The sequence below is a fragment of the Peromyscus eremicus genome, chromosome 17, assembly GCF_949786415.1.
Source record: "Peromyscus eremicus chromosome 17, PerEre_H2_v1, whole genome shotgun sequence".
NCBI classification, from domain to species: domain Eukaryota; kingdom Metazoa; phylum Chordata; class Mammalia; order Rodentia; family Cricetidae; genus Peromyscus; species Peromyscus eremicus.
The window spans coordinates 57,893,232-57,916,787 of NC_081433.1; the positions used below are offsets into that span (position 1 = coordinate 57,893,232).

Genomic DNA, 23,556 nt, shown 5'->3' on the forward strand with positions numbered 1-23,556 from the left:
TTGTGGCTGAGTTCTTCTTTTCTTCAACACAAGAAGGAAAGAGTAAGGAAAGAGTCACCCACTACAGTCAAAATGTTGAAGAACGTATTAGTAGCTGTTTGTAAATTTATAGTGTAAGTTATGTTATGAACTGAAACAACAACAAATTCAAATCATTGGGTAAATGTTTTTTTAAATGGTTATTAAATTATCACTTTTAAAATATGTCGCAGTGAAGAAAGACATCCAGGAGAGCTACAATTGATACCCGAAAAGCCTGTCCAGATCAGTACAGGTAAGATTAATAGTGAATACTCTATTGGTCCTACCTTAATTGAAAAAGAGTAATAAGATTTGTTCCTGCAAAAAACTGCCAAGGAAATCCAATAAAAATGCAGTTATAGTCTTTCTTAATTTGCTTCTTAACATTTGTAGAATACAAAATCAGTTAAATTATTTCTAAGAAATTTCATTCTAAAACCATATCATCTGAAACATGTTTGTGTTTTTCACATGAGCCATTGATGAATGGCTCTTTGTATAAATAAGAAAAAGCTACTTAATTTAGTCCACAGTATCCTCTATATGCACTTAATAGCAAGTTGGCTCTGTTATAAAATGGATTGTTTTCCAGTTGTTATAATAAATGCATTGTATTTTTGCTATGTATTATTATGTAGTTAAGTATCATGAAAATATGATTATATTTAAAAACCAAGAATACAATATCCAATTACCTTCATTAATTTTTTGTGACTAAATGTAATTAAGATTATCTGTTTTTTTCCATTCTGTAATTTTTCAATTTAGACATATTAGACAATTCACATATTGTCTTACTGTTACCTTTAAGTATCTGCCACTTAATGTGAATGTGTCTTGAAACAGTATGTAAGAGTTTCAAGGAATATCTTTTAAAAGTCAATGGATATTGAATTTTGTAGGCAGTGCTAGGGATTGAACACTGCCATTGTGAGCATTCTAGGCAAGTGCTTTCCCTATTGATTATGTGGCCAGATTATGCCAGCATATGCCGGTTATGATGACAATTGGTTTATGTGTTACAAGATGTATTTTCAAGAAAATATGCCACAGTAGCAGGAAAGTTGAGAAAACAACACTATTATCAAGTAGGCAACGTTGACTACAGGGTCCTGGCCCACTGAGTCTGGACAAGATTCTAACAGTGGAGAGAATGCTACAGAATTTGTGCTTTCAGCAACTGTAACCATAGAATCTTTCACACCTATCTTGCCTTTGGAAGGCAAACCAGGGAGTGATAGTGTAGATGAATTGGAATGCCCCTCTTCACATAAGAGATGAGGTGAAAAGTGGCAGCCAGTATTACTATAACGTGGGTGACTTTCTTTTATATTATTTCAACACGATATTATTGAACTTCCCTTGTGGTGATGAGGACTGACCAAGGCCTCCAACATGCTGAATGTAGGCTCTACCACTGAGCTGCATTCTCAGTCCATTTATTGGTGGGACAAATGCTCACCTCAGTCATGGGCAGGGTCAAGGAAATGACTCTGGACTTTTGCATACTGCAAATGAAGCCAACAAGAATTGATTTTCTTTCTTTTTGGAGGGCAGAGTGTTAGCATAGAGTGAAAGTTCAACTCATTGATGGTTTACACGTGGAAACATAAAAGTGTTTCATGTGAGATACTACTCCCTTGAAATGGCTGCTTTGCGCCCATGCTTCTTCCACGATTCTCTCACTGGAGATCCAGTTCAGGGTGCACAACTGCTAAGGGACAACCTTTCTAGTAGTTCTTATGGTGGGAGGTGATGGGAGCTGATGCTGAGCTCCTTTACACTGCACAGGCATGAGGGATTCTAGCTAGAATGGAGGGGCTTCTTAGCATCCTCCTCAGATGGGGACAAGGAGACAAAGCACACTGACCTCTCCGGAGCTTTGCCACACTGGCAGGTGGAAATTCTTCCCAAAGGTGTTTGTCCTTGGTCTGTTTGCATCTCCTATGTTCTGCTATGCTGCAGAGGGCAGTCACCATAGACTTAGCTTCCTTGTGTCTGGAATTTTCATCCTCAATGGAGCAAGTTAAACTCAATCCTTGGAGAAGCTCCTTTCACTCCTATACAAGATGAAAATATTCATAATTTCTAGCACCATTAGTCCACAGACAAAACAGCAACAGCAACAAGGTGCAGTTTAGGATACTGATCAGGTGTAGATGCCAGTTCCTTCTGTCTGGTAGGGTCATAGGTATTTGCACAATTTGTTATGATTATTAACTTCTGGTAATGTTGTCTCTTTGCCTTTGAAATATACAGGAAAATGGAAATTAAGAGTTCTCCATATATTTATTGTATATAAATCAATATTCACATGAAAGACTATCCAGAAATGGTGTCAAAGTATATGTGGTAGCAAAACTTTAGCCTTGGCATTTAATAGTTGTATTTTCTGCAGTTGTTTATAACACATTTTGTCTTTTTCTTTCATAGTGATTGCAGGAACTGAACAGAAGACTCCAATCAGGTAAGAGTATATGGGTTTTAAAATACACTGAATGTCTGGAGATATCAAATTTGGAAATCACACTGTTTTCCTCTGTGTAAGTCAATTTCACCATCTTTTTTTTTTTTTTTTTTTTTGGTTTTTCGAGACAGGGTTTCTCTGTGCAGCTTTGCGCCTTTCCTGGAACTCACTTGGTAACCCAGGCTGGCCTCGAACTCATAGAGATCCGCCTGGCTCTGCCTCCCGAGTGCTGGGATTAAAGGCATGCGCCACCACCACCCGGCAATTTCACCATCTTTATTCCTCCTTTATTCACAAGCTGAATAATTATTTGTAGAGCACACAATTTTGCAATTACTGATTACACCTGATGCAGTGTGAAATACTGTTAAGAATCCATGGCTAGAGAGATGGTTCAGTAAAGAAAGTGCTTGCCATGCGTGTGTCAGACTGGGAGTTTGGATGCCCAGAAGTCACATGAGGCCTAATGGTCTCATGTGCATCTGTAATCTTGAGGAGCTTAGAGTGAATTGGAAGGGAGACAGAGAATCCCACAAAGTAGACTCAATAATTATTTGGGGGTGTGCATTCATGGACAAGACACAGCAACAAAAACAAGGTTGAAGGTGAAGGTTGACCTTCCCCGCAGTTTGTACTCTAATTGCCAAACTATGCACCCTAGCACGCATGTATGTACCTGAAATCACATATACATTCAAGTGCACTGCCCATAACATGCCATGCACGTGTATTTAAAGTATCAGTTCCAGGTCATTAATTCAGATCACTAGTATGTTTGGGCCAAGTTATCTGTTGGCAAGAGTGTGAGTAACAAGGCAGGGTTCAAGACTCTCCCAGGCATTGCTGAAGATCTCTTCAGAATGGCCTTATGGACATGTTCTGCACAGACATAAAGAGCCTCCTCAATGAGTTCCACAACGGTGCTGAAAACCAAGGTCGGTGGAAGGTAGGAGAACGAAGAGGTTTATTATTACCAACAACAAGCCCTGAAGTCTGGAGTTCTGAACTGTAGTTTGGATAAAGTGGTGCTGAGGGGACAGCGTTGCTCCCCACTGTGCTATAAAGACTCAACATTACAGAATTGCTTGTTGAGTATAAAAATAGCCATTTGACAGCTTCATCATATACTTGTGAATAGACTATCAAAAAGCAGCTTTAAAGCACCAAAAAATGTGGTGGCTTCTGAGAGTGCTGGCCCTTCAGTGCTTAGAGCTATGAATCAGTTTCATGTTCTACCCACCAACCTCTTTGGAGGGAGCATGAGACTCATCGAAATACCTAAAAAGTTTCCTGATAGTGAAGGGACCATGGTGCTCTAGGGTGTGGGAAAGGAATTAAACAGGAGCATTAAGTGCATTGAGCACATAAACAAAGTCAGCAGTTCCTGCAGCCATGGGAACAAAGTGTGTGGAAGAACCCCTGGCCCCTCCTGTGTGTGATCATTAATTTCTGCCCTCATGTCGAGTTCCACATACTAATTTGGCTTTGCTGGGTTCTCGTTTCTCTGAAGCCCTAAGATGCATCATTAAGTTATTTGAGATCGTTCTGACTCTTTTTAATGTAGGTACTTATAGCTACTGATTTCTTTCTGAGTATGTCGTTCATTGTATACCAAAGATCTAGCATGGAATATTTTTATATTCATTCAATTTTAGAGAATTTAAAATTTCTTCTTAAAGCCTATGATAAATTATTACTCAAAGAGAGAGACATCTAAGTTAAATGACATGCCATCAAATGCACCTAACAAACATCTATAGATCATTCTAAGCTTACATTCGGAACATTCATTCTTCTTACCTGTGCAAGGAATATGCAAAAACTTATGAAGAGTGAACAAAAGAGTAATGTGTGTGGTGTTTTAATCAGGGTAAAAATTATTGCCCTGTCTTTGACATGAGGAAAGCATTCTCTAATCATAGTTAACCACTGAAGCACAAATTATTATTTTGTAAATGACTAATGTAAGTATATTTGGAAATCAAAAAGAAAGAATTAAGAGTATTTGTTAAAAGTTTTTCATGTGAATTTAAATGTTACTTAAAAATACTTCACAGTGAAGCTATGCCTTTGAAGCAGATGAAGTCTGTTAACAGAACAAAGTCTGCAGAGTTCCGTGAAGGTAAGAGTAAAATTCTTTAACGAGTATTTATGTGTGTGAGCGTTTTTCTTGCGCATGTACAAGCAATACCACATTTGTGCTTGGTGCCTGTGGAGGTCAGACGATGGCGTTGGAACTCTTGGAATCCTTGCACCTGGACTTATGGTGGTTGTGAGCCACCATGTGGTGCCTGTGAACTGGACCTGGATCCCTTTAAGAGCAAGCTGTGCCCTTAACTGCTGAGCCATCCCTCTAGCCCTAGGCAAACTTTTGAAAATGAATAACTCTAACACTAAATAAAAATAAAAATGTGAACAGTTTAAAAAGTGAGTAAAGGAAACCACATGAAAATTGCAGTTACATTGCTTCTTAGTCTATTTTTTAGCATTTTTGAGTGCAGAATTACTAAGAAAAATCTCAAATCTAAAAACATATCTCTAAAAAATATTGGTGTATTTCATTTTAACAACTGATATCATTGTAAAAATAAGAAAAAAACCCTGCTACACAGTATGTGTTCCTTATAGTCACACAATAGCAAGTTGACTTTATATAAAAATAGATATTTCGTTTAGTTTTTAACAATAGATACATTGTATTGTGTATGCATGTTAGTATATAGTTAAATATCACTAAAATATTATGTCACAAACAAAGGGTACATATTTAGTCATTTTTATTATTTTTATGCCTAATAAAATAATATAGTCATCTGAATAAAATATAAAATAATGATTTATTTCTGTTTGTGGAGAGCAACAGTTGACTTATGGGGAAAGAGTTAGTGAGTCGGTAGTTTATATGTGTAGTCACATAAATTCGTTTCAGGCCAGATAATACTCTCACAAAAACTTCTGTCCTGTGTCTTCTCTGCTTTTCTCTCACTAAGAGATGCAGTTCAGGATACACAAATATTAAGGGTGGGATCTTTCCCTAGTTCTGTTTATGAGCAGCAATGGAAGCTAATGAAGATAATTATCCTTTATACTACAGGGAAGACAGGGACCAGAGTTAGAACTGGAGAGTTTATTAGCATCTTTTCCAGAAGTGAACAAGGAGAATAAGTACGTTTACCTCTCTCAAGATTTCCTACACTGGCAGTTTGATATTGTTGTTGTTGTTGTTGATGATGACGATCATGACGATGATTTATGATGTTGATGAAGATGATGATGATGGTGTTCATGATGATGATGTGTTGTTCATGATGATGATGACAATTCTTTTGATTTTACAGACAGGACTTCTCTAATTTAGCCTGGCTCTCCTGAACTCACTCTATAGACTGGGATGGCCTCCATCTCAGAGGTCCACCTGTCTCTGCCTCCCAAGTGCTGGGAGTAAAGACATGTGCCACCACAGCCGATTCTAGATATTCCTTGGAAAGATTTTTGTCCCTGGTTTGTCTCTGTCTCCAGTTTCCATCATGCTTCATGGGATAGTCACCAAAACCTAGCTTCCTTATTCCAGAGAGTTTTCATCTTAAATGAACATTTTTTTTAATTTAAAAGTTGTTTTTTTCATTTTGCATACCAACCACAGTTCCTACTCCGCTGCCATCCCATTTTCCACATCCCGCCCCCTCAGAGAGGGTAAGGCCTCCCATGGGGAGTCCACAAATTCTGGCATATTAAGTTGAGGTAGAACCAAACCACTCCCACTGCATCAAGGTTGAAGAAGTTATCCCACCATAGGGAATGGGCTCCAAAAAGTCAGTTCATGCACCAGGGATAAATCCTTGTTCCACTGCCAGGGGCCCCACACACAGATCAACTACAGAATTGTCACTCACACTCAGAAGGCCTTTTTCAGTCCCATGCATGCTCCCCAGCTGTCAGTCCAGAGTCCCTGAATTCCCACTAGCTTGGGTTAACCATCTCTATGGGTTTCCCCATTATGATCTTGACCGCCCTTGCTCATATAATCCCTCCACTCTCTCTTCAGCTGGAATCCAGGAGCTCAGCCCAGTGGTTGGCTGTGGATCTCTGCACACTCTTCCATCAGTGTTATAGATGAAGGTTCTATAATGACAATTAGGGTAGTCATCAATCTGATTACAGGGGAAGACCAGTTCAGGTACCCTCTCCACTATTGCTTGGAGTCTTAGCTGGGGTCATCCTTGTGGATTTTTGGGAATTTCCCTAGCACCAGGTTTCTCCCTAATCCCCATAATGACTCCCCCTAACAATGTATCTCTTTCCTTGCTCTCCCTCTCTGACCCTCCTCCAACTTGGCCCTTCCCTTCCCAACATTCTCATTCCCCCCACCCACAACATACACCCAGTTAACCCAGGAGATATTATTATTTTCCCTTCCTAGGGTGATCCATGGATTTCCCTCTAAGGGCCCTCCTTGTTACCCAGCTTTTCTGTGGCTGTGGATTGTAGCCTGGTTGTCCTTTACTTTATAGCTAATATCCACTTATAAATGAGTGCATACCATATTTGTCTTTCTGGGTCTGTATTACCTCACTCAGGAGGATTTTTTTTCTAGTTCCATCCATTTGCCTGCAAATTCATGATGTCATTGTATTTTTACCACTGAGTAATACTCCATTGTGTAAATGTACCACATTTTCTTTATCCATTCTTCAGTTGAGGGGTATCTTGGTTTTTCCAGGTTCTATTCCAGGCTATTATGAATAATGTTGCTATGAGCATAGTTGATCAAAAGTCCTTGTGGTATGATTGTGCATCATTTGGGAATATGCCCAAGAGTGGTATTGCTGAGTCTTGAAGTAGATTGATTGTCAATTGTCGGAGAAATTGCCATACTGATTTCCAAAGTGGCTGTACAAGTTCGCACTCCCACCAACAGTGGAGGAGTGTTCCCTTTACTCCACATTCTCTCCAACATAAGCTGTCATTTATGTTTTTGATCTTAGTCATTCTGACAAGTATAAGATGGTATCTCAGAGTCATTTTGATTAGCATTTCCCTGATGGCTAAGGATGTTGAGCAGTTCCTTAAATGTCTTTCAGCTGTTTGAGATTCTTCTGTTGAGAATTCTCTGTTCAGATCTATATCCCATTTTCAATTTGATTATTTGGTTTTTGATGGCTAATTTCTTGAGTTCTTTATATATTTTGGAGATCAGCCCTCTGTCAGATGTGGGGTTGTGAAGATCTTTTTCCATTCTTTAGGCTGCTGTTTTTTTCTTATTTACTGTGTCCTTTGCCTTTCAGAAGCTTCTCAGTTTCAGGAGGTCCCATTTATTAATTATTGCTTTCAGTGTCTATGCTACTCATGTTTAGAAAGTGGTCTCTTGGGCCAATGTGTTCAAGGCTACTTCCTACTTTCTCTTCTATCAGGTTCACTGTAACTGGATTTATGTTGAGGTCTTTGATACTTTGGACTTGAGTTTTGTGTTGGGTGATAGATATGGAGCTATTTGCATTCTTGTACATGCTGACATACGTTATGCCAGCAACATTTGTTGAAGATACTTTCTTTTTTTCCATTGTACAATTTGGCTTCTTTGTCAAAAATCAGATATTCATGGGTGTGTGGATTAATGTCAGGATCTTCAATTTTATTCCATTGATCCATGTGTCTGTTTTTATTCTAATACCAAGGCATTTTTATTACTATAGCTCTGTAATAGAGCTTGAAGTCAGGGATGGTAATGACTCTAGAGGTTCCTTGATTGTACAGGATTATTTTGGTTATCCTGGGTTTTTTGTTTTTCCACATGAAGTTGAGTATTGTTCTTTTGACATCTTTGGAGAATTGTGTTGGGATTTTTATGGAAATTGCAATGAATCTGTAGATTGCTTTTGGTAAGACTGCCATTTTTACTATGTTGATCCTACCTATCTATGAGCATGTGAGATCTTTTCATTTTCTGATATTTTCTTCAGTTTCTTTCTTCAAAGGCCTAAAGTTCTTGTCATACAGGTCTTTCAGTTGTTTGGACTGAGTTATCCCAAGACATTTTATGTTATTTGTGGATATTGTAAAGGGTGATGCTACCCTGATTTCTTTTTCAGCTCATTTATCATTTGTATATAGGAGGACTACTGATTTTTTTTTAGTTTATCTTGTGTCCCACCACATTGCTGAAGGTGTTTACCAGTTGTAGGAGTTCCCTGGTAGAATTTTGGGGTTGCTTATCTATACTATCACATTATCTGCAAATAGTGAAAGTTTGACTTCTTCCTTTCCAATTTGTATACCCTTGATCTCCTTTTGTTGTCTTATTGTTCTAGCTAGAACTTCGAGTACTATATTGAATAGATATGGAGAGAGCGGACAGCCTTGTCTTGTTCCTGATTTTAGTGGAATCACTTTGAGTTTCTCTCCATTTAGTTTGATGTTGACTGTTGGCTTGCTGTATATTGCCTATATTATGTTTAGGTATATTCCTTGTATCACTTATCTTTCCAAGTCCTTTATCATGAAGGTGTGTTGAATTTTGTCAAAGGCCTTTTCAGCATCTGATGAGATGATCATGTAGTTTTTTCCTTTCAGTCTGTTTATATGGTGGATTACATTGACAGATTTTTGTATGTTGTACCATTCCTGCATCTCTGGGATGAAGCCTACTTGGTCATGGTGGATAATTTTTTTGATGTATTCTTAGATTCGGTTTGTCAGTATTTTACTGTATATTTTTGCATCAATGTTCATGAGGGAGATCGGTTTGTAATTCTCTTTCTCTGTTGTGTCATTTTGTGTTTGTATGTCAGGGTGACTGTAGCCTCATAAAAAGAGTTTTACAATGTTTTTTTCTGTTCATATTGTGTGGAACAATTTGAGAAGTATTGGTATTAACTCTTCTTTGAAATTCTGGAAGCATTTTGTGCTGTAACCATGTGGCCCTGGGCTTTTTTTGTTGGGAGAATATTAATGACTTAAAATGGTTATAGGACTATTTAAATTGTTTGTCTGGTCTTGATTTAATTTTGGTAAGTGGTAACTATCCAGAAAATTATATTTTCCAATTTTGTGGAGTACAGGTTTTTGAAGTATGACCTAATGATTCTTTGGATTTCCTCAGTGTCTGTTGTTATATCCCTCCTTTCATTCCTGATTTTGTCAATTTGGATATTATTTTTCTGCCTTTTGGTTAGTTTGGATAAGGGTTTGTCTATCTTGTTGATTTTCTTGAAGAACCATGTCTTTGTTTCATTGATTCTTTGTATTGTTCTCTTTGTTTCTATTTTATTGATTTCAGCCCTCAATTTGATTATTTCCTGTTGTCTACTCCTCCTGGGTGAGTTTGCTTCTTTTTGTTCTAGAGCTTTCAGGTGTGCTGTTAAATCCCTAATGTGAGATTTCCCCAAATTCTTTATGTGGGCATTTAGTGCTATGAACTTTCCTCTTAGCACTCCTTTCATAGTGTCCCATAAGTTTGGGTATGTCATGCCTTAATTTTCATTGAATTGTAGGAAGTTTTTAATTTCTTTCTTTTTTTTTCTTTTTTAATTTTTGTTTTGCAACACAATTCAGTTCTACATATCAGCCACGGATTCCCTTGTTCTCCCCGCTCCCACACCCCTCACCTTCCCCCCAGCCCACCCCCATTCCCACCTCCTCCAGGGCAAAGCCTCCCCCTCGGATGTAAAATGAATAAAAAATTCTTAATAAAAAAGAAAGAAATTCCCCACAACAGAGAATTTCTTTCTTTTTATTAAGAATTTTTTATTCATTTTACATACTAATCACAGACCCACCTCTTTCCTCCTCCTGTCCCTCCAGCCTTCCCCTGACCCAATCCATCCCACATGCCCTCCTACAAGAAGGTAAGGCCTCCCATGGGGAGTCAGTAGAGGCAGGTACATTCAATAGAGGCAGGTCCAAGGCCCTCTCCCTGCATCAAGGCTGTGAGAGGTGTCCCACCATAGTTAGTGGGCTCCAAAAAGCCAACTCATGCACCAGGGATGGATCCTGATCCTACTGCCAGGGGGCCCCTTAAGCAGATCAAGTTACACAACTGTCTCACTTATGTAGATTGGTGAAATTCTTTCTTTATTTCTTCCTGACCCAGTGATGATTCAGTAGAGTATTATTCAGTTTCCATGAGTTTGTAGGCTTTCTGCAGTTTGTGTTGTTGTTGAAATCTAACTTTAAGCCATGGTGACCTGATAAGAAACAGGGGGTTATTCCATTTTTTTTTTGTATCTGTTGAGATTTGCTTTGTGACTGAGTATGTGATCAATTTTAGAGAAGGTTCCCTGAGGTGTTGAGAAGAAGGTATTATTCTTTGGTGTTTGAGTGAAACGTTCTACAGATATATGTTAAGTCAGTTTGAATATTAACATCTGTTAGTTCCCTCATTTCTGTGTTAAGTTCCTCTCTGGCAGTCCTGTCCATTGGTGTGAGTAGGTTGTTGAAGTCTCCCACCATTAGTGTGTGGAGTTTGATGTGTGATTTAAGCTTTAGTAATGTTTCATTTACAAATGTATTTGGGGCATAAATATTCAGAATTGACATTCATCTTGATGGATTTTTTCTTTGATGTGTATGAAATTAATCTCTTTTGATTAATTTTATTTGAAATCTATTTTGTTAGATATTAGGATAGCTATACCAGCTTGCTTCTTAGGTCCATTTGATTGGAAAAACTTTTCCCAAACCTTTACTCTAAGGTAATGTCTATCTTTGAAGTTGAGATGTGTTTCTTGTATGCAGCAGAAAGATCTTTTTTTTATTCATTCTGTTAGCCTATGTCTTTCTGTAGGTGAATTGAATGCATTGATATTAAGGGATATTAATGATGAGTGATTATTAATTTCTGTTATTTTTGGTTTTGTTAGTATGTGTGTTTCCCTTCTTTTGGATTTGCAAATGTGAGATTATTTATTGCCTGTGTTTTTGTGGGTGTAGCTAACTTCCTCGTGTGGAAGTTTTCCTTTTAGTACTTCCTGAAGGGCTGGATTTGTGGATAGGCATTGTTCACATTTGGTTTTGTCATGGGATATCTTGTTTTCTCCATCTATGGTGATTGAAAGTTTTGCTGGGTATACTAGTCCTGGCTGACATCTGTGGTCTCTTAATGGCTGCAAAACATCTGGTCAAGACCTTCTGGCTTTCACAGTCTCCATTGAGGAGCTGGGTGTTTTTCTGATAGGTCTACCTTATATGTTGTGTGACCTTTTTCTTTTGCAGCTCTTAATATTCTTTCTTTAACTGATATGTTTAGTATTTTTATTATTATGTGGTGAGGGTATTTTATTTGGGTCCAGTCTATTTGGTGTTTTGTAAGCTTCTTGTACCTTCATAAGCATGTCCTTCTTTAGGTTGGCAAAGTTTTTCTTCTATGATTTTGTTGAAAATATTTTCTGTTCCTTTGAGCTGAAATTATTCTCCCTCTCCTATCTGTATTATTTTTAGGTTTGGACTTTCATGTCGTTCCAGATTTCCTGGATGTTTTGTGTTAAGAATCTGTTGGATTTGACATTTTCTTTGACTGATGAATCTATTTCCTCTATCATATCTTCAATGCCTGAGATTCTCTCTTCTATCTCTCATATTCTGTTGGTGATGCTTGCATCTGTAGTTCCTGTTTGTTTATCCAGATTTTCCATTTCCAGAATTCTCCTGGTTTGTGTTTTCTTTATTGCCTCTATTTCAATTTTCAAGTCTTGAACTGTTTCCTTCACATTTTTTATTTTTTTCTCTGCTTTCTTTAAGGGATTTATTGATTTCTCCCAATTGTTTGTTTGTCTTTTCATTGATTTCTTTAAGGGAATTTTTTTATTTCCACCCTAAGGGCCTCTATCATTTTCATAAGGTTATTTTTAAAATTGCTTTCTTCTGCTTCATCTGCATTGGGATGTTTAGGTCTTGGTATTGTAGAACCACTAGGTTCTGGTCATGCCATGTTGTTCTTTATGTTGTTGAATGTATTATTACACTGCCATCTACTGGGTTTGGGGTAATTATAGGCTGTGATGGGTCAGGAGGTGCGTGGAAAGTGCCCCAGGTCCTATGGCCTAGGGTACAGAGCTGTCCAGCTGGGAGAGCAGCCACTCACTTCTTCCTCCAATTGGTGCAGGTGGGGGCTGTGCCTCCGGGGCCCTCTGATGCCACTGGGGATGGTGGTGGAGCAGGCTGACCACAGAAGACTTGCCTGATGACCAGCTGCTGAGGCTATAATGGGTGGAGCTTAACTGAACAATTTTAACTAAGTAGCTGGAGAAGCTTGTTTCTTTACAAATTGAAAACATGTACTCAGTATTCGCTGGACACAATTCAGTGGTAAGCAACAACAACTACTACAACATGCTGCTTCTTTGATACAGTTATGTTATGACACTGATTCTGGTAAGGATGCCACTTTCTGTGTGTCTGAAGGTGGTCAGCTAGGTTCATGGCCATTGTGCATAGTGGTTTATTTTTAAGTATTGACATTCAATAAATTGATGTTTTTTCCTTGTATTGGAAATATAAAAAGAGGTATAAGTATTAATTGTCTATTCATGAATATTCACTCAGGAATATGCTATAGGAGAGGCTCAATGCAATACATACTAAGAAATTACTAGTCTTTTCATTTTATTCTGCTGTAGTTTTCTATACTTGTTGTGAAATATGTTTTTCTTTCTCTCTAAAAGCTGATGACCAGAATCTTTGTGTGGTTTGGGTATCAGGGTGACTGCGGCCTCTTAAATAAGTTTGACAACCTTCTTTTGGTTCCTATTTGGTGGAATAATTTAAGGAGTATTGGCATTAATTATTCTTTGAAGACTGAGAAAATTCTGCAATAAAACTCTCTGGCCTGGGTTTTTCTGCTTGGGAGACTTTTAATAGCTGCTTCTATTTCACTAGGGCCTATAGCTCTGTTTAAATTATTTATCTGAACTTTATTTAACTTTGGTAAGTGGTACACATCAACGAAAATATCCTTTTATTTTGTGTTTTCCAATTTATTGGAGTACAGGTTCTTAAACTAGGTCTCCTTATGGTCCTCTGGACTTCCTTGATTTCTGGGTTTTATTTCTCCTTTTTTCTTTTCTTTTCTTTTTTTCATTTTTCTTTATAAGAAATTTTCTACTCACTTCACATACCACCCACAGATTCCACTTCCTACCCCCTCCTACCCCCACCCAGCCCTCTCTCTCAAGCCACCCCACATCCCTACATCTCCCAAATCAAGGTCTCCCATGGGGAGTCAGCAGACCCTAGCACTCTGAGCATAGGCAGGTCCACTGCACCTAGGCTGCACAAGGCAGCACACCACAGGAACCGGACTCCCAAATGCCTGCCCATACACCAGGGATGGATCCCGATCTCCCTACCTGGGTGCCCCCAAATAGTTTGTGCCAAACAACCGTCTTCCATATCCAGAGGGCCTAGTCCAGTCCCGTGGGGGCTCCACAGCCACTAGTCTACAGTTCATGGGCTTCCACTAGTGTGGCCAGTCATCTCTGCATGTCTTCCCGTCATGATCTTGATGTCCCCAGCCTGCAGAATCCCTCCTCTCTCTCATCAATTGGATTTCCAGAGCTCAGCCTGGTGCCTGGCCATGGATCTCTGAATCTGCCTCCATCAGTCACTGGACAAAGGCTTTATGATGACAGCTAGGCTATTTGCTAGACTGGTCACCAGAGTAGACCAGTCCAGGTACCCCCCCTGGACCACTGCCAGCAGTCTAAGTTGGTGTCATCCTTGTGGATTCCTGAGAGCCTCCCCAGCACCCTGCCTCTTCCTATTCTCATGATGTCCTCATCTATCATGGTATCTCCCTTCCTACCTTCCCACTCTGTCCCTGTTCCAGCTCGACCCTCCCATTTCCCTATGTTCTCACCCCCCACTGCTCGTCCTCCGCCAACCCCCACACCCAGTCTGCTCATGTAGATCTCATCCACTTCTCCTTTGCTGGATCATCCATGTGTCCCTCCTAGGGTCTTTCCCTGTTAGCTAGCCTCTCTGGAGCTATGGGTTGCAGTCTGGCCATCCCTTCCCTCACATCTAGTATCCACTTATGAGTAAGTACATACTGTTTGTCCTTCTGAGTCTGGGTTACCTCACTCAGGATGATATTTTCTAGTTCTATCCATTTGCCTGCAAATTTCGTGATGTCATTGCTTTATTTACTGCTGAGTAGTAGTCCATTGTATATATGTGCCACATTTTCTTTATCCATTTTTCAGTTGAGGGGCATCTAGGTTGTTTCCTGGTTCTTGCTATTATGAATAAGCCACGGTGCTCTGATAAGATACAGAAGGTTACTTGAATTTTTAGTATCTGTTGAGATTTGCTTTGTGACCAAGCATGTGGTCCATTTCAGAGAAAGTTCCATGGGGTGCTGAAAAGAAGGCATATTCTTTTGTGTTAGGGTGGAATATTCTGTAGATATCTATTAAGTCCATTTGAGTCATAATGTCTGTTAGCTCCCTTATTTTTCTGTTAAGTTTCTGTCTGGCAGACTTGTCCATTGGTTAGAGTGGGCTGTTGAAGTCTCCCACTACTAGTGTAAGGAGTTTGATGTGTGATTAAAGCTTTAGTACTGTTTCTTTTATGAATGTTGGTGCTCTTGTATTTGGGGCATAAATATTCAGAATTGAGACTTCATCTTGTTGGATTTTCCCTGTGATAAATATGTAATGCCCTTCCTGATCTCTTTGGATTGATTTTAGTTTGAAGTCTATTTTGTTAGATATTGGGGTAGCTACATCAGCTTGTTTCTTAAATCCATTTGATTGGACAGTTTTTTTTTCCCAGCCTTTCATTCTGAGGTAGTGTTTGTCTTTGAAATTGAGGTGTGTTTCTTGTATGCAGCAAATGGATGGATCTTGTTTTTATATCCATTCTGTCAGCCTGTGTCTTTTTATAGGTGAATTGAGATCATTGATATTAATGTATATTAATTACCAGTTATTGTTAATTCCTGTTATTTTTTGGTGGTAGTATTGTATGTTTCCCTTCTTTGGTATTTGTTGGTGTGGGACTATCTATTGCCTGTGTTTTCATGGGTGTATCTAACTTCCTTAGGTTGGATTTTTCCTTCAAGTGCTTTCTGTAGGGCTGGATTTGTGGAAAGATATTGTTTAAATCTGGTTTCATCATGGAATGTTTTGTTTACTCCATCTATGTTGATTGAGAGTTTTGCTGAGTATAATAGTCTGGGTTGGTATCCAAGGTCTCTTAGTGTCTGCATTACATCTGTCCAGGACCTTCTGGCTTTTAGAGTCTCCATTGAGAAGTCAGGTGTTATTCTTATGGGACTGCCTTTATATGTTACTTGACCTTTTTCCTTTGCAGCTCTTAATGTTTTTTTCTTTATTCTGTAGGTTTAGTGGTTTAATTATTATGGGGCAAGGGGGTTTTCTTTTTGGATCCAGTCTATTTGGTGTTCTGTAACATTCTTTTATCTTATAGGCATTTCCTTTTTTAGGTTAGGAAAGTTTTCTTCTATGATTTTGTTGAATGTATTTTCTGTGCCTTTGAATTGGTATTCTTCTCCTTCTATTCCTATGATTCTTAGGTTTGGTCTTTTCATGGTGTCCCAAATTTCCTGGACATTTTGAGCCATGATTTTGTTGGCTTTAGTGTTTTCTTTGACTGATGAATCTATTTCCTCTAAAGTATCTTCAATGCCAGAGATCCTTTCTTCTATCTCTTGCCCTCTGTTGGTTATATTCGCATCTGTAGTTCCTGTTCATTCACTCAGATTTTCCACTTCCAGCATTCCCTCAGTTTGTGCCTTCTTTATTGTCTCCACTTCAGTTTTCAAATCTTGAACTGTTTCCCTCACTTGTTTAATTGCTTTCTCTTGGCTTTTAAGGGATTTACTGATTTCTTCCCATTTTTTTATTTGACTTTTCCTCAATTTCTTTAAGGGAAATTTTCTTTTCCTGTTTTAAGATCTCTAATATCTTCTTAAAGTCATTTTTATGGTCGATATCTTCTGTTTCTTCTGTGTTGGGATGTTCGGGTCTTGTTGATGTAGGCTCTGATGGAGCCATATTAGTTTTTATGCTGTTGACTGTATTTTTGCACTGGCAACTACCCATGTCTTTCTCCACTTGATGCAAATGGTGTTTGTGTCTGAGGGAGCCTCTTTTGGTCTGATTGATACTCTTTGTCTAGTGGGAGCTCTTGGTCTAGTTGATGCTGATGGACTCTTTGTCTCATGGAACAGCTCTTAGTCCAATTGGTACTAGTGGGCTTTGTCTCAGGGAGTAGCTTCAGTCTTAGCGCTTGGTAGATAGTGGTAGTCTGATCTGTCTGCAGGAGGTCTGCCTGCCAACTGGCCTGAAACTAGGACTGCAATGGGTGGTGGTGTAGGGGCAAAGGGTTGTGCCCTTGGGCCCAAAGCCTAGGGGCTGGTGTGTTCAGGTATGAGGATAAAGACTCAACTCTTAGTCTAGTCGGGTCCTGGCCGGCTCTGTCTTGAGGTGTATTTCTTGGATGCAACAGAATTACAGATCCTGTTTTTGTATCCTTTCTGTTAATCTACGTCTTTTTTTTGGGGGGGGGGGGTATTGAGACCATTAATATTGGCAGATATCAATGACCAGTGATTGTTGATTACTGTCCTTGTTGTTGCAGTTGGTGGTGTGTGTGTTTGAGTATTTGAACATGTCTTTTGGTTTTGCTGGTGTGAGATTATTTATTCCCTGTGTTTTCATTGGTATACTTAACCTCCTTAGATTGGGGTTTTCCTTCTAGCACCTTCTGTAGGGCAGGATTTATAAATATTGTCTTTATCATAAATATCTTATTCTCTCCATCTAATGAAATTCTTGCTAAGAATACTAGTCTGGGCTGGCATATTTTGTCTCTTAGGATCTGCAGGACATCTGTCCAGGCCCTTCTGGCTTTTAGAGACTCCGTTGAGAATTCAGGTACAATTCTAGTAAGTCTTCCCTGATATGGTACTTGGTTTCTTCCCTTGTAAGTTGTAATGTTCTGTCTTTGTTTGGTATATTTAGTGTTTTGATTATTGTATGGCAATTTATGTGGTGTTCTGTTTGCTGTTTGTACCCTTATAAGCATCTTCTTTATATTAGGAAAATTTTCTTCTATGATTTTTTAAAAATATTTTCCAGGCCTTTGACCTGGGATTCTTCTCCAAACTCTATTCCTATTATTTGTAGGTGTGGTCTTTTCATAGTGTTCCATATTTCCTGGATGTTTTGTATCAGGAATATGTTAGGTTTAACATTTTTGGACTGGTCTATCCATTTCTTATATTGTATCTTCAATGCTTGAGATTCTCTCTTCCATCTCTTGTATTCTGTTGGTAGTTCCTGTTCAAATTCCTAAAAATTTTATTTGTAGAATTCTCTCAGTTTGTGTTTTATTTATTGCTTCTATTTTCATTTTTAGGTCTTGAACAGTTTTATATTTTTTCTTTAAGTGTTTTTTTTTTAATTTTCCCCTGGTTTTCTTTAGAGGATTTATACTTGTCTTCCAATTGTTTGCATTTTCCTAGATTTCTTTAAAGGCTTCATTCATTTACTCTTTAAGGACCTCTGTCATCTTCATATGGTTGCTTGCAAGATCTTTATCTTGTGCTTCAGTTATGTTGGAATATTCAGTGCCCACTGCGGTAGGATAGCTGAGCTCTGGTGGGGATATATTCCCCTGGCTGTTATTGAACATGTTCTAATGCTAACATCTAGGCATCCGGGTTTGGGATGATTATAGGTCTAGGTGTTGATGTCTGGGTTTGTCAATTGGGTAGGTGTTATGTTGTTGGTTTTGTTTGTTTGTTTGTTTCTTTTCTGGATTTTCATAGAGTGTGATAGCTGTGTATTGCCTGTTTTACAGGCCTGCTCAGCTGGTGTATTCACAGGGAATGACTGCTGGTATTGGATACTGGAATGCAATGATGAGTTGGGGGGAGTGAGGTTAGGAGGAGATTGTCTATGGGTTCCACAGGAGAGGTGGGCTGGGAGGAAAGGAGGCTGTAGTTTGTGATCTGTTGATGTTCTGAAGAAGAGACTGAGTGATTAGGTCTAGAGGAAAAGAGAAAAAGAGAAAGAGAAAGAGAAAGAGAAAGAGAAAGAGAAAGAGAAAGAGAAAGAGAGAGAGAGAGAGAGAGAGAGAGAGAGAGAGAGAGAGAGAGAGCGAGAGAGAGAGCTGAGAGAGCTGAGAAGGTCTGTGGGCAGCCTACCTAGTTTTCTGGCAGGTGTGGCCTGTATCTCAATAGGAGGCACCTGCTTAAGTTGAGGGCTGGGGTACAGTGAATAGGGGAGGGATGTTAGGAGTGGATAGTCTATGGGATCCACAGAAGATATAGATGGGGTGGGGTGGGAGGATGAGACCCTGGAGCTAGTTCTCTTGTATCAGACTGAGTGATTAGGTCTAGAGGAAAAGAGAAAGAGAGAAAGAGAAAGAGAAAGAGAAAGAGAGAGAAAGAGAGAGAGAGAGAGAGAGAGAGAGAGAGAGAGAGAGAGAGAGCTGAGAGAGCTGAGAAGGTCTGTGGGCAGCCTACCTAGTTTTCTGGCAGGTGTGGCCTGTATCTCAATAGGAGGCACCTGCTTAAGTTGAGGGCTGGGGTACAATGAATAGGGGAGGGATGTTAGGAGTGGATAGTCTATGGGATCCACAGAAGATATAGATGGGGTGGGGTGGGAGGATGAGACCCTGGAGCTAGTTCTCTTGTATCACTAAGGATAAGACTGAAGGATTTGGTCTGGGAGAACAAAGAGATCAGAAAAAGATCTGCAGGTGGCCTATAGATATAACAATATATTGTTATAAAATATATTTTTCATTTATATTTAGAAGTGGATAACAATATCGAACAGAAGCCTTTATCCAGGTAAGACTATATAAATTAAAAATATGTGGTGAGTCCAAAGATAAGGAAGTATTGTTATTGAGTGTACCTTGAGATAGACACAATACTATGTGTTCAATGCTTGCTGTGTCCACAGCCAGTTTGCAAAGTATCTATGTTACTAAACCCTCTTTAGAACTGCTTAGACAACTGCTGCCCTGATTATTTGGTCTATGGTCCTGGCTCTGCAATGCATCTCTTGCCCTTCTGTACAGATCAAAGTGCAGAACCACCTCATATCAATTCAGAAAGTTAAGTTGTGTGACTTGGCTGTGGTCTATCCTCAGAAGCTGGGTTACATAGCCAGACAGCCTATGTGAATAGTTTTGACAACTGTAGTTGGATCTCACACCTCATGTTTTATCGCTGAAGTTTTTAAGGCAGATATGGCAGACATTCATAGCTTTTACATGGGAAGAATCAGGTGACCTTTGTAGATGAATGAAGAGTATCAATATGTAGATTATATGTAGATCTACATAGGCCATGTAGATCATGGCCTATGAATACTAGTTAGCATTAGCTTAGAGGAGTTGTTTATTTTTTTTTAAGAGAAAGAGGGTTCTCTAAATATCCCTAGATAGCCTAGAACTCACTTTGTAACCAAGGATGGACTCAAAAATCATAGAAATACATTAACTTCTGCCTTCCGAGTTCTGGGATTAAAGGCATTAAGTACTAACTTTTGACTTAAAGGATATTTGTAATTGATTACTACTACTAATGTTGTAGATTTCTGTTTCTAGAACTACACCCTTCCTTGTTTTTTTTAAAAAGCATTTTTCTTTTCTATTTTTTCATTTTTGAGAATTAAATATTCATTTTCATCAGTACACAGATTAAAAACATCTAGAATTTCAGGATTTTAAGGACTCTTAGAATACGTGTTAGTATTCCTTGTGTTTCATTTCCTTCCCAAGTGATGCTTCCATTGGGGAGGCCTGAAGTTCAAACATGAAAGTAATTTATGTCGACAGAGCACATGTCACAAATGAGATTTTACTCTAGCTTCTGAGTTGTAAAGCTGGTAGTCTGAAAACCCAGCTGGTAGTCTCCTCATTTATCTACAGGTGTGTGAGTGTTTAGTAATAAAATGGGAGAGCACAGGAAATGAAACCCATGGAGGAGGTAAGTGTGGGCTTAGCAGGTTAACCTCCTAAAGGAGGATGGGACTGAGTTTACAGTGGAAAGTAGAGCTTGAAGAACATTAGTTTGGGTAGCAGCGAGGGTTCTAGAAAAGCAGTGAAAACAATGGGGTGTGTGGCAGATGTGACAAGGATAACAGGGAAACTCAAGTTTAGAGACACTAAAATGATCACAAAAGCACATTAAAACCGGGAATTGAAGAGAGTCCTAAAAATGTGTTGCTGTTTAGACTGCCTAGTTGAAGGACCTGAAAATGTCAAGGTGTCTGTTGAAAGGTCCCAGTTTGGGGCTAGGGAGACAGCCCTGTCAGTGAAGTGAATCTTCTGTAAACATGAGACACTGATTCAAGCACACAAATAAAAGCCCAGGCGTTATTGCACACGCTTGTCCATCACTGGGGAGTCAGACTTACAGTTATTCCAATCGCTTGCTGAAACCCAAATAGAATAATGGATTTGTTTCCTGGTGCAGTGAGACACCTGTGCATGGTGGATGGCACCCGAGTAGGAAGCACACTAATGTCCACTGTCCTCCACACACACACAAACACCAGCACATGTATCTATACACATGTGCAAACACACACACACAAAGATGTGAATGTGATTTGAACCCCTTAAAGAGGTCTCTGTAGCAGATATGCTTTCGGTACCCAATACTCTTTATCAGTTTACATAAATAATTAGTCTTCGCCCAGGTGTAGACAATGGACAGGGCATAGAGTGCTTAGTCTTCAACCAGAGTCAGCCATTGGGGAAGGTGCCGACAACCTTCTGTCTTGTTTAGCAGTGGATTCATTTCAGTGCACGTAGCAAATGTATGTACTCGTTAGGGGAATTATCAGCTCCAACTTTAAGAGAGGCAATTTGTACAGGCAAAAGTCAATATATTGGTGATTGACTCTCTCTCTCTCTGTCTGTCTCTCTCTGTCTGTGTCTCCCTCTGTCTGTGTCTCTGTCTGTGTCTCTGTCTCTTTGTCTCTCTGTCTCTGTGTGTGTGTGTGTGTGTGTGTGTGTGTGTGTGTGTGTGTGTGTGTTGCACATGTCTGTGTGCAGGCTTAGAGGTAAGAGGAGGATATTGGTATCTTGCTCTATCATTCTCTATCTTTTCCACTTGATATAAGGTCTCTCAAGAACTTGGAGCTAGACTTGCAGCCAACAAGCCCCCATGATGCCCTTTCTCTGCCACCCACAGACCTAGGGCTGCAAATGCATGCCCAGTTTTTTTTCAAAATGTTTTTATTTATCAGATTTGAAACATCAAATTGCCACAATGGAAGGGTCAAAGAAAGAGCATCATCACCAAGTCACTGTCTACTATTGCCAGTCATTAAACCTACCAGCTCTCATATGTCTATTGTGAAACACAGTACACAGTTTAAAGGTCAAGTTCCTGAAGAGAAAAGATCAAATCCTAAATGTGACAGCATACAAGGTTCCTGCAAATAAGAATGTTAATGACATGCTATTTTTGATTAAAATATTTTACTTATTTTCAATGTTTTGGACATGACACAGTGTGTGTGTGTGTGTGTGTGTGTGTGTGTGTGTGTGTGTGTGTGTGTGTGTAAATCAAAGGACAATAATGGGATTTGTATTTCTCTTTCTACCATGTGAGTGGGCTCAAACTCAGGTCATCAGGCTTGATGCCAAGTGAAACAGCTATTGAAACATCCTGTCAAACCAATGGAATTTTGTATTGTTACATAATATGTGACACATAAACATGAATGTGCTAGTAAAAAGAAATGGAGTACAGACTTAATTCCTAAAACTCTAACAAGATGTTTTTATTCCTACTGTGCTTTCCCTAGTCTGCCTGACTCTAGAATCAACATGAGAACTCTCATGATTTTGGATTATGGATTTATGTTTCTATTCACAGGGGAGGAAAAGTGACTCTCAGAAAATGAGGTTGTTAACTTTCAAAGAAAAACTGTTTTTGGAATTTTAGAAAGAAGTTTTGTTATAGGGCATGCCCAGTTTTTTTACACGTATGATGCAGATTTAAACCCAAGTCCTTGTGTGTAGGCAGCAAGCACTCTCATTTTCTGAGCCATCTCCTAAGCTGCTGACTTTTTTAAAAGACTAGGACTATCAGTGAGTCTTTGTTGAATGGTTTATAGATTGAAATAAGTTAAAGCTCACAAAGTCAACCAAAAGTTTTAAAACATAGGATGACTTTGAATTACATTAGTACTGGATCTTTTCTCCAGAGTTTCTCAGATGACCAAATCCTGCCATTATTGCATTTTTTTTTCCTAAAGGCTCTCTGACAAACCTGATCCTGATGTCCCTGGGACTACAATAGAAGACAATGACAGTACCTCTGTTGTTAAGGTAAAAAGCACCTTAGTGAAATTTATTTTTTTATGATTTTTGTTAAAATGCAGCAGTAGTCTACCTATCACAGTTTCATATAGAAAGTTGGTCTGGGTTGGCATCCATTTTATATGTATGAAAGTTCCTTTCCTTAACCTTCAAGTAAGCAGCAAGTCCCTTCAGGTTGTGGTGGCCAATGAAGAGAATGGCCTGGAAACACATAGTGGTAGAAGGTTGAGTGCTGGTCTCCGATAGTAGAAGATGTTTGATGTTTGCCCGAGGATTGTTTGCAGAAATAAATGAACATTGGAGTGATTTTAAAACACAGCTCTGGCAATACACCTAAATACATAATGGTTCCGGTTAGTGATTTCAGTGATCTGGGAGTCTCCCAGTTGCCTTTACTTTTAGCATAAATGCAGGTATGTTCTATGTTCCTATTTTAGGACCATATATGAGAGCATCTCCTATATTTCTGTTTTTGCTTCTGTATTTAGACTAACAAGAAATTGTGGAAATTTAGACATGTGTAATCTGTTCATCAAAATTTGCATTATGGAGAGTTTGCACCATGTTTTCATTTGATTCCATTAAGAATATATTTAAAACTCTTCATTTAGTTAAAAAATATGTGATTTTCCCCAATTAGCCACCAGTTTTGGAAAAGATGATTCAAACTATATAGTAACATTTAAGTTTTGATTTAAAAATAATATATACTTACATTCTAGGATTTGAAATAGAAGAAGGCTTTTATTTATTTT

At 38.9% G+C, this 23,556-nt stretch overlaps 1 long non-coding RNA gene across 1 annotated transcript; it reads left to right on the plus strand.

Annotated features, from left to right (window-relative positions):
- Nucleotides 1–219: 219 nt before the first annotated feature.
- Nucleotides 220–22,817, plus strand: LOC131894576 (uncharacterized). The gene is made up of 5 exons (XR_009374953.1): nt 220–274; nt 2,455–2,488; nt 4,546–4,610; nt 19,271–19,307; nt 22,738–22,817. It is a non-coding gene; the product is annotated as an uncharacterized LOC131894576 (long non-coding RNA).
- Nucleotides 22,818–23,556: the final 739 nt, after the last annotated feature.